Below are 19,158 nucleotides of genomic sequence, written 5' to 3' on the forward strand. Positions count from 1 at the left end.
ACCACCCTCTCTCCAGCCAGCCGCAGAGGACTCTGCAAAGCGTGCGCGGCTCAGGACACACACACCACACACACACACAGACGCTGGCGAAAGGCGGCGGCAGCGCTCTGCCCAAGAAACAGCGCGGGAGGCCCTCCGCCTCCAGCCGCGCCCTGAAGCCTGAACTTTCATTGCAAAGGGACTCTTCGCTCAGCGAAGACGATGACAGGGGCTTACTTTCGAACAAACACGCGGAAGAGCGGGTTTTAAGGCATACATATTGTTTGCACGTAGTGGGTAAAACAAGTTAAAGCTCCTCCCTCTCCACTCTCGTGACTTGGCCAACCCCCTCACTTCTTCTCCCCTCAGGGTTAACACCAAAGTTTCCTCATTTAGGAAGCGCCACCAGAAGCAATTGTTGCTTTAATTACCTGCTGTGCTGTCGGCGCGGGCCGGGGAGGTTGTAAAGTGCACTAAAATCTTTCGTTGTAATGAAGGGCCAACCCCGCAGTGGGGACTGGATTTATAAGGCTCCAGACGGTATCTTTACCGCCGTGAAAACCCGCTGATTCTAAAAGGGCCCCCGGGAAGTGGGCAGGCCGGTTCAGGGGAGGGGTGGCCCTAGCTGATGGGAGACCTCAAGGAAGTGGTCTAAGAGCCTTGGAGGAGAGCCAGGCAGGCTGGAGTGCGGGGCGGGGCGGTGGTGGCGCGAAACGGGTCCAAGGCCAGCAAAGCAAGGGGGGGCATGGGCGCCATGCAGAAGGGACCGTCGTGGGGGAGGGGGGCGCCGACGCGCTCCCTGGACTGCTGCTGCTGAGCCGGCTGGAGAAATTTTTATTTAAAATTTTTTTAAAAAAATTGGGGGGGGTCGGCGGGGGTCATGGTGGCGCCCCCCACGTGACCTGCAAAGATGGCGCCGGGGGCACGTGCCCCCCGCCCCCCCTATCGTTACACCTATGGGAATGGCTGCAGTCCATAAGAATACCATCTCCCTTACTTGGGCCCCTGTGAGACAGTTGACTTATATTGAGTGTGTATTTCTGACCGCTGGGTGAGGTCATCAGGAGGTTTGGTGCTGGGTGTTATCAGTATGCTGATGACACCCAAATCTATTTCTCCTTTTCATCTGCATCATCAGGAAATGGTGTTCATTCCCTAAATGCCAGCCTACAGGCAGTAATGAGCTGGATGAGGGGTAACAAATTGAAGCTGAATCCAAGCAAGATGGAGGAGTTCATTGTACAGGTTCAGAATCTGAGGGATGTGTTAGATCTCCCTATGCTGGACGGGGTTACACTCCCCCAGAAGGAGTGCTTTCTAGCATCTTTGGCTGACTCAACAGCTGCTTCCATTCCTTGAAGAGTACTACCTTAAAATAGTAGTAAACCAGCTGGTAATATCTGGGCTTGACTATTGCAATGAGCTCTACGTGGGTCTGCATTTGTATGTGGTTCAGAAGGAGGAGGAGTTCAGATGGAGGTGTTCATTGTATGGGTTCAGAATCTGAGGGATGAGTTAGATCTCCCTGTGCTGGATGGGGTTACACTCCCCTGGAAGGAGCAGGTACAGAGCTTGGGAGTACTCCTGGACCCAGGCCTCACCCTGGTATCTCAGGTGGAGGCTATGGACAAGAGGGCTTTCTATCAGCTTTGGCTGACTCGATAGCTGCTTCCATTCCTTGAAGAGGATGACCTCAAAACAGTGGTGCATCAGCTGGTAATCTCCAGGCTTGACTACTGTAATGCACTCTACATGGGGCTGCCTTTGTACGTAGTTCAGAAACTTCAGTTAGTTCAACGTGCGGCAGCAAGATTGGTCTCTGGGGCAACCCGGAGAGACCATATTATGCCTGTTTTGAAACAGCTGCCCTGGCTGCCAATATGTTTCTGGGCAAAATAAAAGTCCTGGCCATTACCTTTAAAGCCCTGAATGGCTTAGGTCCAGGTTACCTTAGAGAGTGCCTTCTTCTACATGATCCCCACAACACGTTAAGGACATCTGAAGAGGTCCATCTCCAGTTACCACCAGCACGTCTGGTGGCAACTCAGAGGTGGGCCTTCTCTGTATCTGCTCCTGGGCTGTGGAATGCATGCCCTGCAGGAATCCATAATTTGAATTCTTTATTAGCTTTCAGGAGAGCCCTTAAAACCTATCTGTTTGGCCTGGCCTTCCAGGGTTTTTAAATTGTTGTAAATGGTTTTAATGTTGTAAGCTGGTTTTTCAGGGGTTTTTAATTCTTCTGATTGTTTAATTGTTGATGTTTTATAATATCTGCTTTTTAATGGTTTTGTTTGAATGGTAAACTGCCCCGAGCCATTTTGGAAGGGTGGTATAAAAATTGAATAAATAATAAATTAGTAAATTAATAAATTAAACAGGCAGCCATTGATACCTACATATGGTTAAAGACTTTAAAACTGCATACAACTATTCAGTAATCATGATGATTAATGCAGTGCAGTGAAAGAGCAAACTGATGTTATCTGCAGGGTGTCATTCTGTGGTATCCAGCATTCTGGGAAAGGAAAATGGTCATCAGCCAAAAAAAGGCCAGAGGAGCATCGGTAATTATAACCCCCGACCCCATAACGCATGACGTGCACGCACCTGTGCCCATGCATGCAGGCGCATCGGTGACTTCCAGTCATATCCGGAAGACAAGGGCAACGGGGCGGCAGGGAGGTACGTTGCCGCCCCGATGGGCTTTGTAAAACACAGACACTGGCGGGGGGAAAGTGGCGGGAGGGGTAAGTGCACCCTCCCCTGCTCTTAAAGATAGACCCCAGCCATCTTCGAGCCTCCCCACTATGGTTCCATACTCATCCCTATCCTCTTCATCTACTTTATGTGTTCTGGCTTCATTGCCATGGTACCCTGTTCAGTTATAAAACTCATAAAAAGCCATCACTGTTTATTTTGGGATCCATTTCTGCAGTCCTGGTTTATTTTTCTAACCCAGCTCATGGTTGTGTGTTCTTTAATTATTATTTTAAAAGTTTCCATTTTAATAGCTGCTTCTTTGCCACCACCTGTGTCAGTGGTGGCAGGAGATGCAACGTGCCATCACTTCCGGGCATTTTTTAACAATATGCTCTGGGATACAAACTTCATCTTGGAGTAAAAGGAGGCTGACACTGTGAAAGTGGGAGTGGTAATATTTTCATGGCAGCAGCCAGGTTTTTACCCATGTGTCCTGGAATGATACTGTGTCCTGGGGCATATGAGTACAAAGATGGCAACTGTCACATATTCATTCATTAATTCATTCATTCAATTTATATACCACCTGACTCCAAAGGCTCTAGGTGGTTTATTTCTTTATTTATAAAAATGTGAATATTCCATCCCTCCAGTGCAATACTGGTTAGGGCAGCTCACAACAATAAAACAAACAAAACAATAAAAACACTATAAAGTTAAAAACAAAACAGTAAACTGATAAAACACTAGGCAGTATAAAATCAACCAACTAAAACAGACCCAATTAAAAAATTTTAAAAACCCATCAGACTATAGTAAAAGACATCCAAAAGCCTCTTAAACAAATGAGTTTTAAGATATCTTTAAAAAAACAACCTCTTAAGGGAGGGAGCATGGTGAAGCTTAAATAACACTTAAACAGTATACTGCAGCTAAAGCATCTTGGAGTGATTTTCTTAGTCGCATAGCCATGGCTGGAGAGAAGCAACAGTTGCATATGGGTATGTATGTGCAGGCATGCTCATCTACTATCATCTCTTTTCACAGGTTTTGTAGTGTTCAGAAACCCATTCTCTGTGCAATGAACAACAAGTTGCAGTCATGCCAGAAGATCTCGTAGCTGTGCTACATCATGAGGATCTTTGGAATGGCCCTCTTGTGCTAGTGTGCTCTTATGCAAAAGTTTCCTGCAAAACATATGAGGCATGTCCGAGTTTGTGCATCTTGTTGCCCTAGCACAAGCATGTTTACACTAGTGTAACACTACTCTAGAGTGCAGGCTCCAGATTTAGCACAACTAGCCACCCAAACAGCCTTGCACAAGCACAACACATTTGCACAAGCACTTTATAGTCTGGATATCCCCCTGTAACCTGATTAAGACAGCATACTGTATGAGTGTACAGATGTGTGTACATTCTTATGTGTGTTTGTGTGAATGACTGTATCTGTGTTCATTTAAAACGTGAACCTGGATACAAGCCCTTCAAATGCATGGTACAGATAGTGAGTGAACTTCTGTACCTGCGTTCAGCATAATGTGTTAATGACTGCACCTGTGTGCAGATCTGTACCTGTGTACACTGTATATATCCGTGCGAGTGTTGAGCATAATGTGTGAATGGGCCTAGTCTCCATCTTATGAAAATAAAAGCCACCCAGTTTAATCATGAGTTCTTATTAGTCTTGCAGAGTCTTTTTAAATAACAGGTTTTCTCTAAATTAGAAATAATTACAAGTTATAGGTTTTGAAGTTTTTCTCTGTCTGGACTACCCCAATTCAGATTGTTAAAGACAAATATCCTTTAAATGTGATTACCTTCACTGAATAAAAGTACAATGAAAAATTAAAAAACACTCATCCATAAGACAGTTTCTGAAAGGCAGCAGATTTTAAAAGGTGAGTACCTCCTTTATGTGCATGAAGTAAATCCCACCCCCTCATGATTCAGTGCTCAAGGCCCTGTCGTGAACTTTTCAACTCACAAATGCACATCTTAAATTTAGAGCATACATCTGCTGCTGCATGGCCCTTAAGGTTTCAACTTTGTCCCATATTTGTCCTCCTGAAAACATCCTGGGTCAAACTTTGTTACTTTGCATTCTGTTCCCCAGTCAATGGCTGAATGCTCCTGATCTCTCTCCTGGCTTTGACAGAATATGGTTTATAATTCCAAAAGGAGAAGCAGTTAAGTTTTCACTCTCTCTCTCTCTCCCTCTCCCTCTCTTTCTCTCTTCAATAGTTCAATAATTTGGGTTTTTTTTACTGTTATTTTTTACATCAGGCAAAGACAACATAATTATTACAAAAAAAATTGTTACATATACATTATTAATAAAATGAAATCACATAATTTATTTTAACAGGATTGTGCCCATGAAATCATATTTTATTTTATTTAACATCTCTGTATACCGCCCAGAATGCAAATCTAATACGGCATAATCCAGCCAGAGGAAAATATGGTTATATCCCATTGATTTTTACTGGAATAAATCGAATCACATTCTTATTATTTTCACCCAAATCAGTGGCCCATCTATTGTGTAACACAGGCCTTGCCAATCTGCCAGAGGCATATCTAGGGAAAATAGCCCCTAGGGCAAGCACTGAAATTGCGCCCCCTGTCCAAACATCTGACACCCATCTTTCAGATAACTTTACCATAATATCAGCTGAAAAATACAAGTCAGGCTTGTTAATCTTTTAATATTTCAAAAACTATTTAGCAGTGGATGTAGCCAGACCAAAAAATGCTGGAAAACTACAATTTTAAGTATGCTAGGGCTCACGAAATACCCAAATACTATGTGGAGGTGTATTTGGAAAACTAAACAGAAGTGCCTGTCTAATTCTCTACTATGCATTGTAGCATAGCTATTACATAAGTTTTAAAAATAAATGGAGAATTTGACTTTTCCCAGATACTCTGAAAATAATTAAAGGATATGCAGAGTAAACTGTGTCACTGCTTGGAATATATTCTAGTATTTCAGAAAGACAGTTAAAATGAGAGAAAGAGAGAAGAAACTCCCAGTGGGCCTTAATACTAAGGATTTCACAATGATTCAAAGAAAAACTCACCATTAATAGCCATATTATTAAGACATCACATTTAACTCACTTATTACAAGAAGCAAAGTAAGAGCAAATGAAATATCCTAGCTCATAAGCTCCAGCTCAGTATTCACAAGGCCTGATTCTCTGTACATAGTGCCCAACTAAATGTGTGTACAGTGACGTATATTATATTAATTTTTTAAAAAAATTACCTGTAGCCCCTTTGGGGGGCTCCCTAAAGGCCGTGGGGAGGGCAAAGGTTTTCCCCCGCTGGCCTCTAGGGCCTTGCAAGGCCCATTTGAGCATGTGCGGTGGCCATTTAAAAAATTAAAAAAAAATGGCCGCTGAAAATAAAATGGCCACCGGGCATGCTCAAATGGCCTCTGTGAGGCCTGGCATGGCCTAGGACCTCACAGAGGCCATTTGAGCATGAGCTTCGAGTGGCACTCGGGGCACGTGCCCTGCCTGCCCCACCCTAGATATGCCCCTGCAATCTGTCCATACTGCTGCAGGCTCATGGCAAAGTGATGGCAGCCGTGTGCTTTTGTGCAAGAGTGCAAATACTTCGAGCCCACAGTTTCGAAAAACTACTTAGATGGGAAACACATTCCTGATGGCCAATCAATGTGTGATCAAATAGCGCTTATTTATTTATTTATTTACAGAGCGGTGTACTACATACTTAAGTTTTTCCTCACAACAACCCTGTGAAGTAGGTTAGGCTGAGAGAGAAGTGACTGGCCAGAGTCACCCAGCAAGTATTATTATTATTATTATTATTTTATTTTTTACATTTCTATCCTGCTCTGGGATTTGAACATGGGTCTCCCTGGTACTAGTCCAGCACTCTAACCACTACCATGCTGGCTTATAGTGGGGGTGCGCTAAATTTGCACATCCATGTTATGCTGAGGAGTGTTTGGGCAGTGGGGTTAAAAATGCCCAACTTTAGCTGAACTGTGCCTCATGTTATCAAATATACTGAGAAACATAGCCGGCAACTGGACACAGTAATTATTGCCATTTGTAGTGCCAAACTGTGTGTGATGTTACTTGAAGTTCTAACTTGGTTAGAAGCTTTAGAATACTGCTTCCATTTTGGGCAGCAGTTTAATAAGAGGCACAATAAGCCTTTGTTTCTTCTGCTATCTCTTTTCATCTAATATTTCCTATTTGTCCAGCATTTGTCCTCATGTTCATTTTGACAGGACAATGCAAAAGTTCAGTATTCTTATAGGAATGCCCTAATATTAAACATAATTGTGTAAAGTAATTTTGAAATAAAACAGAAATGAATATATTTCTAGCAATAACAACAATCTCATTGGAGAAGGAGAAACGTGTCCATAGCCATATGACTGGCAAAAGGAGGTAGTATTCAGGAAAGACAGGACAAAACTATCAGTATGCCTTTAGACAGATTTGAATGTTGAGTCACAGAATAACTGACTGACATCCTAACAAAGCATACATGCAACGCAGGAATGTGCTGGGAACTTATAAGCAACTCTCTCAGTGCCCCTGCACAATAGCCATAAGAGTGCAAAGTGCACTGCTCCCTGTGCTCCAGAAATACTCCGAACTTACAGAGTGCTTCCAGAATGTGGAGAGCACTCCAAGCTCTAATGACTTGAGTTGTGCAACAGCTCAAGTGCAACAGGACTGGGAGAATTGTGCAAAAGCTCTTGGCATGACCTCTCATATCCTCCTTATGGGCACACTTCCTCAGGATGTCTGCCACGGTTGTCCTGATGGCATTCTATAAAGTAGTGGCATGATGGTCTTCTTTATTTACCATGGTGCTTGAAGGCCTCAGATTTAGTAAATGGAATCACAGTCTTAACAGGCTGAAGTTAAACACACTTTTTATAATCCAAACTTCTTTCCTCCTGAGGCATTTGCTGTTGAAGGCATGTGCTGCTGAAAGTCTAATATATTCATTATCATCAACTAAATCAGTTTTGGCAGAAATTCTTTGAAATTTTGCAAGTGTGTCTTGCAAAATTTGAACTTATATTCTCTGGCCGACATCCTGACTAAAAGTGCTGGTGCAGTGAGAGGCTCAAAACAACACCAAGGCTTTCAAAATCCTTCATAAAACTGAAAAGAGACACACTAAAGGCCAGTATCAGTTTACTGATGCCTTTTACTCTCATAGAGGCATCCATATTTTGGCAGACATTGATATGAATAAAAACAGGAAGCTGTTTATGACAGTGGTGTAGTCGCAAAAGTAGCAAAGCCCAAATGGACCCCACCATGCCCATAAACGGACAACTGAACCTGTAAATTATCTAAATGCAGAACTTTCCATTCCCATTTTGTAACCCAGTAACTGAACTGGCTTTTAAAGCGATTATTTACCTACACGCACTTTTGGTGCATTACAGGTTTGTACTTTATCTTTGCAGCAGGGCTGCAAATGGATAGCTATAAATATTGTGCTGCATTCCAATTCCAAGTTGTGCATGTTCCATCTGGTGGCCATGTGATTAGTGTATATATGGGACAGAAAGAGGGGGGTGTATCATCATGGCCTTATTTACTTTCTGTGCTCCATTATACAGCTTCTCTTAAACCCAAGCCATATGCTAGATTCTGCTAGAGCGTCTGTTGAAATGTGTGTGCTTATTCTGATTATTTTTTTCCTGTCCTTCAGAATCTTGGGCCTTTGAAATGCTGCAGTATGCTGGTGAATACAAATGAATGAATTTGCTACTTCCAAAGTCAACATATTTCCCACAAGTTCAAGAAACTTATGGGGATTGTAAGAAGTTTGTGGAAATTCCCTTTTGGAAACTTGTGGGAATTCCCCAATCTTTCTTCTCTTCATTTTGGTTTTTTGCATGTAGGATGAACACATAAATGCACATGTTTTAATGCTTCTTGATTACACAAATTCTATAACTGTGAAGTCTTTTACATGATACCCACATTATCAGAAAATTGGGCCACATCCAGACCCTGGACTACAAGAGGGGCCATCCCCTGCCTCTAACTAAACAAACTCATGCATGAACATGTCTTTAGCACTTTTTTTAAAGGTTTCCAACACGTCTGACATGTTTCTAGCACAGTCACACAACAACACTGAACATTCTAAAGCAATTTATGCTTTATAAAGTTACACAGGATTGCACAGTCAGGTTCATTGCTCTGAAAAGCAAGGATCTGATTCTGCGTTTCATAGTTTGACAAAATTTCTACTGACATCCATGACAGCTTGACTGAGCAAAGGCTGCCAACCTGGGTCTCCATTTCACCACTGCAGCTCAGTAGGGAACATTTTAATTCAGCAGCTCCTTTGCTAATTGAACAAACCCAAACCCATAATGAGGCACAGGCAAGATGAATGTATTACATTTACAAGAACACTGTTCAGTTTTATTATTTTAAAAAAGAACCACATTTCTATATTGCATTGATGTCATTCCCCCTCTCCACTCAAAAACAGTTTGCCTATGAAATCATGCCCCCCCCAACACACACACCACTACTACACCACCACCTCTTTTACACTAGTAAATAGGGCACGGCAATTGTTGTGAACTTTTCCCCTTTTCCAGAATTCCAGAATTATCCTGATTGACGGGCACATGTCACTGGCACTATATTATCCTACTTTCCGGCACTAATTTCATGCACCAGATCCCATGGTGAACCTGGGCTATGCGGTTGCTCAGTATGCTAGGTCAAGGTGGCAGAATTTAATCTTGCAAAGCTAGCCCAAAAAGGGCATAGCAGCTGCTGTGTCTAAGTAAATCAGATAACAGCAATAGATCTAAAGAGGGAATGAGACAAAAGTAAGTGAGATTATTACATCTGTTTAAATCTCCCAGCCGATGCAAGCGTTTCTGAAGAACACATTCGCTACTGACAGCATAACAATATTAAAACATAATTAAAGCCAGTTGATCATATCATTTTCTAGGTTCTTTTCTTATTATGGTTTTCCCATCTTTTATTTTTTTTGGTCTTCTGTCTCTTTTTGTTTTTTAAACAGATTGCTGGTAGAGATCTAAGAGCAGCTGGAGGAAGTTCAAATGCAGGTCAGCGTACAGCCTAACTGAGCTAAGATTTCTGCATCTTTAGCCTAAATTAGAAGAACATTAAAAATCAATGTACTGTGATGTGAAATGGCAGTTCAGAGCCTGGTACACAAACAATGTGTAGAAATGAGGACAGGGTGTTGTCTTATAGAGCTGATGTATTCTGAAAGCACTGACAAAAGCTTGGAAAAATGAAAACAAGCAAGGGTATAATTTAAGGGTATCACTTAGAGGTTGTGCTACATGATTTATAAAATGTCCTTATTTTGAACTCTGTGTGCTAAAAAGTTTGCTAATTCCTTAAGGAGTGACCAACCTGATAATTAGGGTACCATAGAAAAATCATTAGGAGACAACTGCTGCTGGGTTCAACATATCCTGGATGTACAGCACAATCGTTCTGGCTGCTTCCTGCACATGCCACAGTGCATTGGATCAACCCAGCATGTTGCACTGGAGCATGACACAAAAATACATCACAGTGCCCTGACATACAGTGTACTCATCAGGAACATAACAAAATCCACAAATGTACTGTAATTTGATGTTCTTCCTTAAAATGTTAAGGACAAACCAGAATGACCTTGTCACTGCTGAGCCTGTGAGCTGCAGTTTTAGAGAAAAACATATTCACATACCTTGAATTATTCAAGCACCTAATAATAAAATCAAGTATCATAAATTATTAAAACACCTGTTAATGTGAAAATGGTTTCCTGTGTTCCAAGGCCAGAATATCAGACAGACAGCTTGATATAGTGGTCCAAATGCTTGGGGAGATCCAGATTCAAAGCCTACTTAGCCATGAAGCTCACTGGGTAACCTTGGGCTGGTCAACATTGCTCAGCCCAATATATTTCATATAGTTGCTGTGAGGATAACATTGGAGGGAAAGTATCATGTATGCTGTCCTGAATATCATGGAAGAAGGATGGGATAAAAAACATAATAAGCATACAGATTGATTTTTATTTTTATTTTATTTTTTACAATTTATCAGATGTCTTTCAGGGAAAAACCCTGCCCAAGGCAATGTACATCGGCCAAACCATTAAAAGGTTTATGGGTCATAATAAGTAGGATCTTATATCACACCTGGAAAACAACAAGTAACTAGTATGAAACTGGTGTTGCATGTCCCCCATGCGTAGCTCCTAGGGACACAAAGGGGGGTGGGGGGTAGGGTGAGGGGTTCTACCCACCACTACCCAAACCATAGGATCCTATAGGTTTAGGTTTAAAAAAATTAAAAATTGCCCACTTGCCCATTTCTTTTGTGGGTTGGTTGGTAGGTAGTACCCATCATGCCCTACCAACCAAACCACTTTGGTGTCTCTAGAACCTACCCATGGGTAACAATGGGGTGATTCAACTTTCCCATTGTTCCCTATGGGTGAAAGAAGCACATTGTGCAACCCCACCTTGAAAAACAACATTACAGAACAGAAGCACACACAGTCCTTTCCAACACAGAACAACACATTTTGCCAAACCCACAATCCAAAGATGGCCAAAAAAAGAATCACTGGCCCAGAATCCACTGCCAGCCACTGTGCCTGCGCTGCAGAAACATTATTGGGACAAGTTGCTCTCTCACACATATTTATGAGACTCCATTCTCACTTTCTAGCATTGCAACAGCTCCCACAGCAGCATCCTTAGCAACAAGCATAGCCATAAACGCAACTACAGCAACTTCTTTCAGCAGAAAGAAGATGATGTCAAAAACACGGCTGCCGAGCTCGGCTGGACTTATCTTTGCAACTTGCAACTTTTACTCCTGCACAGACGATATTGAGATCACACCATTCACGACACCTTCTGGCAGCCATGTTTTTGACATCATTTTCTTTCTGTCCCTCCATACTGGCATTTATTGTCCCTTGTTATGCCATTTTTGCATTTCCTTGGTTACCTGGGTTTTTGCTTTTTTCACTGGTTTGATCCATGTTTACGTCAGCCAGCTAGGGATAGACAGCTGTGAGCCTTACTTTATCCAACAGCTCCATTTTTGCCCTGTTCAATCATATCTCCTCTATATGTCTTTGATCATTATTGTATATGTTATTCATGTTTCATCTCGAATAGTTATCTTTGATTCAACTATTCATTTTCTCATTAGTGAAAGAAATCAGATACTAACTTACTATTGGCCTACTGTATAGTAATACATATTTCTAACTGTTTGTTTGATATACATGATTTTTAATACACTTTCGTCTACAACACAAACTAAACCACAACTCAAGAAAGGAAGGAAGTCAGGCATCCAAGTTTTGCCTTAGTCAATCTGAGATCCAGCAAAATCAAATAGTTAACATAGCAGCAATAGCATAGCATATTATAGTCAGTGCAGAGAAAAGGAAACCACAAAATCAAATCATCCTTGATCCCTTTCTTCCTCCTCTCCTGATGTATCCTCAAGGGCACACTATGGGCTCTCTTTGCCTCCCAGGCCCTTTGAAAACATTTTGAAATTCCCTCTTTTTTTGTTCCCTCCTTCCTCCTCCACAGGACTGTCATTAGGGCATGGTAAGCAGGGTGACCACCCCGGGCCCCGATCTTTTAACCCCCATTAGAATTAACTGGAAGGGGCCCCCACACTGGCTGCTTTGCCCCGGGCCCTGCACACCACCAGGGCTCTCTAAGGACAGCCCTGCTCCTCCCCCCCAGCCAATGGGGGCAGAGTTGCCTATGATAACACTTGATTTGAATGACAACAAGCCAACCAAGAAGCAAGGAAGCCAGTGCCAGAAAACCAATCAGCAAGCAGGGAAAGCCCACCAAATCACACAAATCAATTCACATTATTTGAGGCTAATTCAATTATAATGTGAATCAGCCCCTAAGGCAATTCGATTCACTTTAGAATCACATGAATCACCCTGATTCAGCATGAATCAATTCACACACAAACTGAATTGCACATTCCTAATTGGTAGCTGTATTTTGCACTAGAGGAAGTGGAAATTCTTTTCAAATGCCGGGGTCTACAAGGTTTTTCCCAAGGAAAAACGAAAACTCTCTCCAAAGTGCAAAGTTCCTCCCCCAAAGAAAATGAAATTATCTCCAAATTTAATAATGCCTTCCAAGAAGAAATTTCAGGTAATTGTCTCAAATGGTTTCTCCAAATCCTGGCTGGGTGGCCTCACATGGAACACATTGCAGCAAACAATCCAAAAACCTACCAAGAAATTGATGATATTGATAGTCTCTGATAGTTTTGATTCTCTAGGAATGAAAATATATACATATCCCAAAATGGGGCAGGGGGAGCATTATGAAGCAGGAGTATACAAATGCTGTTACCAGCTAGGGACTATTTAGTTCTTTCTAGTGAGATTCTTCCACTCTTCTCCTGTGTCTCAAGAAAGGCAGGGAAGAAAAGCTACTACTTCTATGTGACAGATGTTTTAAATGGTCTGGAGCAGACAATGCTTTACCTGAGCAGGGTTGACCTGTTCATTTCCTGGATGGGAGATTATGAGAGATCTGACCCTTCTAATAGAGACTTTCTAATAGAGAAAGTAGGATACAATTATAATAAATTATAATTGCAAACAGTTTAAGGCTCAGCGGTGTTAAATGTTGGTTTCTCCCATGGACCAGGCAGCAATCCCCTCTTTCACTTATTGACCTTGAAGCATCATCCCTTCACTGGGAGCAACAAGAAATTGAGTTTGTATAGAACTTTCCCTTTATGGGGTATTTTTTTAAAATAGGGCAGAATCCATGAGCTTTCTTTTTGGTAGTTCATTAACTTTAATTGTGTATCAGCAATGAGTGTAAACAAGTAACTCATGCACAAGATCCCTGCAAACTGGGTATTGGTGGTAAGATGCAATTTGGCCAAAATATTAGTAAAGTGCTTTTTCAAGGCTTTGCTCAGTGTTTACAATTTTAGCAGATTAGAGAGAATGAATTAAAACCACAACTTTTTGGTAAGTTAAACAGGCAGAATCATAAACATCAGCATGGTGTCATCAGTAAAGTAGACTCTCTCTCTCTCTCTCTCTTTTTTTTTTTTTTGCCATGACCTTGATATCAAAAAAGGAGCTATAAAAATACTATAGAATTTAATGCTGTTCATATCTGTCACAAGCCAGCTAATGATGAGAAATTTAAGAACATAGCTGACAGTCTGCCCTTCAGTTGTATGGAGAATGTCAACTGTATATTCCCATGAGCAATAATATAGGAAGTCCCAGAGGAATCATTTATTCAGAGCCTTAAGGTCAAATATTAAATGATACTAAGGGACACTACCTTCATAGTTAGCCTTCCAGTGTTAAATAGAATTGAGTTTCCAGGAAAAAAGCATTGTCATTGTCAAAGAGGTAAAATAAAGAATTTTTAAAAATGGTCTTCTCAAATCAGATACATATAATGGTGGCTTTTAAAAAATTGATCATTGCCTTAAAGAAATTACAGTACATCCCATTAGCATGAAGGAGTGGCCGGTGAGGGCAGCACCAGGCAGGGGGCAGGGAGGGAGGCAAGAAGAACTTTTAAGGAGTAATAAGCAGGTGGTTACCAGCATGTAAGCAGCACCTGCAAGCTTCAGCACTCCTCCTGCAATCCCTTATGAGGGGCGGTGCTCTGCACGGCATCCAGTGGTGGGGCTGCAGCATAGCCTTAGCCTCTGTGCATGTGCAGAGTGGAGGCTCCATGCATGCACAAAGATCACGGCAATGCCATAGCCCCACCAGGTGCCAGGTGGAGTGCCGCCCCCCCCCCGCATGGGGGATTGCGGGCAGTCTGTCCATATAGGCTGGTATGCAACTGTGATGTCCAATGTATACCTGCCCAAAGGGACAGGGGGTAACAGGTAAAAGCTGTCTTCCCAGCACACAATGAGGAGGAATGCACCGTGCACTTGCACGGTGCATTACTGGCACTCTGGGGGGGTGGGGCACTGAGTGGCTGCGCTTTCCTTCATCTGACACCCAGAGCTGCCAGATGAGGCATGGTGAGGCTTGGGCACGCTGGAGTCAAGCTGCCACTCATCTGGGCAGGCAATCTGCCTGCCTAGCAACAGGTAAGTGATCGTCTCTGGGCATAGCGGGTCAAAGCCGCTCTCCCCACAGACCTCATCTCAGAGCTTCACACTGCACATATGAAGCGCCTTACAGAGTAGACCATTGGTCCATCTAGCTCAACATTGTCTACGCAAACTGGCAGTGGCTTCTCCAGCACTGAAGACTGGAATCTGGAGATGCCAGGGAGGGAAGTTAGAACCTTCTGCTCTTCCCAGAGCAGCTCCATCCCCTAAGGGGAATATCTTACAGTGCTCACACATCAAGTCTCCTATTCCTATTCAAGCAGTGTAGACTCTGCTTAGCAAAGGGGACAGGTTTGATGCGATCAGCATCCATCCCACGATTGCTGGGAGAATGGCACATTGCCATGTCTTTGGTTCCACCAGGTATCTTTCCTCCATTTTAACCTTACCAGAGCAGAGTGTGATGGAGCTGTAGAGGAGTAGCAACAACCACATATTTCTCATCACATTAAAAAACACCTGGTTCTCAGTTTGTGTGATTATTATACTGTCTGCTTTGCTTTATTTTATTATATATTTATTTATACATTTTAATCTAAATTTGCCTGAAACAATTGAGTCCAAGGTGGTGATCAAACAATAACAGAATACATAGAATAAAATAGAATAAAAAATGCTAAAAGCAGCAGATACAAAAAACCTTTCTTCTTCAACCACAACCACATCATCATCATCATCTAGATGATAAAACCATACCTTTACAAGGCAGGCAAAACAACACAATTGTCCATTTATGCTTGAAAGAAGACAGAAAGAGCCAGATGGACCTTTCTGGGAGGGACCCTGTTTACTACCTGCCAAATGAATTGAACATTCTTCTAACATCTCTGACACTGGTGACATTATAATTGAATGGACGTTTTGTGAACATGGGTTGCTCGCTTCCGGGACCTGCGGCAGCTTCCTAAGGTTTGCCCAGCCATTGTGCATATTAAAATGTCACATGATGTAACAGGTGCTTGGCCATAATGTCTTTATGCCACACGGTGGCCGTGCAAACTTTAGTGAGCTGCTGGAGGCTCAGAAGCCACCACAGAAGAGGAGAATGTGGAGATGGAGGCCCGGTAGCAGGAGAAGAGAGGCTGTCCTGGAGGCAGCTGGTGAGGAGACAGCCCACATGACCCAGGGTGAGGGGCAGTAGAAGGTGATCTGGGGGTGTGGCTGCCACAGTGGCCACCAATTTTGAACACAGGGCACCACCAATGTTTTTATGACACTGATCTCTGATATCTTTGAATAAAAGGATGTCTTAAGAGACAAAATTAAACCTGAGCAGGAAAATGCTGTTGGTTAGGTCCTGCTTTCTACTCACCCCACCCTGTGAGATCTGCTAGGGCTGCAAACTTTCCGGAAACCTCTTGCAGACCCATTACTGTATACTGAAAGAGGAGCTTTTTATGATATGGAGAAAAGCATTTTCACCGGCTAATGTCTACAGTCCTGCTGTTCTGATATGTCTACAGTCCTGCTAGCAGGACCCTCCCAAGTCCTGCTATGCTGCCTCATTGTGGTGGTGTTCCTGGGAGGGATGAGCAAAGTATGCCAGGAGATATACTCCCAGCAGGGTCACCCAAAGAGCGAAGGTCATCCCAGCTGCCCAGCTAAAGCTAGCAGGCACCTATATTGGGCAGCAGCAATATAGGAAGGTGCTGGAGGTAGATGATCACTTCAGTGACAACAACAAAGGCATCATGTCATACTGTGCTGGAGAAGGCAATGGTAAACCACTCCTGTATTTTACTAAGAAAACCACATGGATAGACAAAATAGAATGATTGTCAGTGTAGTGCCAGATGATGGACCCTCAGGTCGGATGGTACTCAAGATGCTACTGAGGAAGAGCTGAGGATCTCTCAGAGTACTGATGGTGTTTATGACACGGTTAGATTAAAGCCTTTTGGACGACTAGCAGCTGATGTTGCCATGTGGGAAAATAAAATCTGAAGCCGCAAAGACAGAATTACAATGGGAACATGGAATGTAAGAAGCATGAATATGGGAAATCTCGACACAGTGAAAGATGAAATTAATCGACTGCAGATTGACATCTTGGACTACAGACTGACATCATTTTAACTTTGTATATGTGTTTTAATTGTTTTAAATTAACTGCCCAGAGACGGAAGTTTGGGCGGTATATAAATGTGACAAATAAATAAATCAGTAAATTAAAATGGACTGGAATAGGACACTTACAGTCAGAAAATCATACCATTTACTACTCAGCACATGAAAAACAAAGAAGGAACAGTGTTGCTTTCATAGTCAGGAAGGATATAGTAATGACAGTACTTGGGTACAATGCAGTCAGTGACTGACTAATATCAATTAGATTTTATGGACAACCCTTTAACATGACAGTTCTTCAAGTCTATGCCCCAACATCTGATGCAGAAGAAGAGGAAGTTGATGAGTTCTATGCTCAAGTTAAGTCTGAAATTGACAGAACATTCAAACAAAATGTGCTGCTGGTGATTGGAGACTGGAATGCCAAAGTTGGAAATGGTAAGGAGGAAAACACAGTCCTCCTTACACAGTATGGCCTAGGAAACAGAAATGAAGCAGGAGAACAATGTATTAGTTTCTGCCAAGCCAATTATCTCTTCATTGCTAACACATTCCTCAAACAACTAAAGCGGCATCTATACACATGGACATCATCAGATGGCGTACACAGAAATCTATCTATCTATCTATCTATCTATCTATTTAAAATATTTATATACCATCCAAAATGCAAGTCTCTTACATTACATTATTGGTGCAAGGAGATGGAAGAGCTCAGTAATAACAGCAAAGACGTGGCCAGGGGCCGATTGTGGAACAGATCACGAACTGCTCACATGCAAGTTCCAAGTCAAGCTAAAATGGAAAAACAAAGCTACCCAGTCTCCACAGTATGATCTTGAGAATGTACCTAACATTTTCAAGGAAAACATCAGGAATCACTTTGAAGTTCTGAACCTTATTGATAGGGAATCAGAGGAACTGTGGAATGAAATCAAAGAAGTTTTTAAGGATGAATGTGGTCTCTTGCCAAAGACCAAGAAACAGAAGAAAGCAAAATGGATGTCAGAACAGAAGGTGGAAATTGCCAAGAAGAGGAGAGAAGACAAAGTCAAGAAAGATAAAGACCTTAATAGGGAACTTAATAGGGAATTTCAGAAAGAACTTAAAGAATTTCAGAAAGCTGTTAGAAAAGACAAGGAGCAGTACTACAATGACACCTGTAAAGAACTTGAGGATGGAAATAGACACGGAAAAACAATAGACACAGAAATAGACATGGAAAAACAGTTTCCCAAAAGATCTCTGAACTCAGAGGGAGGTTCCAACCTTGAACTCGTATGTTAAGGGATGCCAAAGGACAAATAGTAACTGATTCAGAGAAGATCAGAGAGAGATGGAAGGAGTATACTGAAAATCTGTACAGCAGGGACGTCAACATCCAAGATACTCTAGAACAGGGATTCTCAATGTTGAGTCCCTAGATGGTATTGGACTTCAACTCTCATAATCCTCAACCAAAGGCCACTGGGACTGGGGATTATGGGAGCTGAAGTCCAACAACATGTGGGGACCCAACGTTGAGAATCCCTGCTCTAGAAGATATTTCCTACTTGCAAGAACCTCTAGTATGGGAAGATGAAGGTAAATCAGCCCTCCGGTCATTACCAAGTCGGAAGGCTACAGGAATTGATGGAATAGCTACAGAAATATGGCAGGCAACAGACGACGATGAATCAGTCAAGGCTCTAACCAAACTATGCCAGCAAATCTGAAGAATGACACAATGGCCAACAGATTGGAAGAGGTCAGTCTACATACCCATACCAAAGAAAGGAGACTTAACAGATTGCACAAATCATTGCACAATATCCTTAATTTCACATGCTAGCAAAATAATGTTCAGGATTATCCAGTGCAGATTAGAGCCCTACATGGAAAGGGAAATGCCAGATGTTCAAGCTGGATTTAGAAAAGGCCAAGGAACAAGAGACATCATTGCTGATGCATGCTGGAAAATGGACATCCCAGAGAGCCAGCATAGCATAGTGGTTAGAGTATTGGACTAGGACTGGGAAGACCCAAGTTCAAACCCCCATTCAACCATGAAATTCACTGGATGACTCTGGGCCAATCATGTATCTCTCAGCCTAACCTACCTCAAAGGGTTGTTGTGAGGATAAAAATAACCATGTACACTGCTCTGAGCTCCTAGGAGGAAGAGTGGGATACAAGGGTAAAAATCAAAATTAAAATCAAAATTAAAAAATGAAATCTCATTGCTCACATGAGAAACCTAT

Source organism: Hemicordylus capensis, chromosome 3, assembly GCF_027244095.1.
Source record: "Hemicordylus capensis ecotype Gifberg chromosome 3, rHemCap1.1.pri, whole genome shotgun sequence".
Taxonomy (NCBI): Eukaryota; Metazoa; Chordata; class Lepidosauria; order Squamata; family Cordylidae; genus Hemicordylus; species Hemicordylus capensis.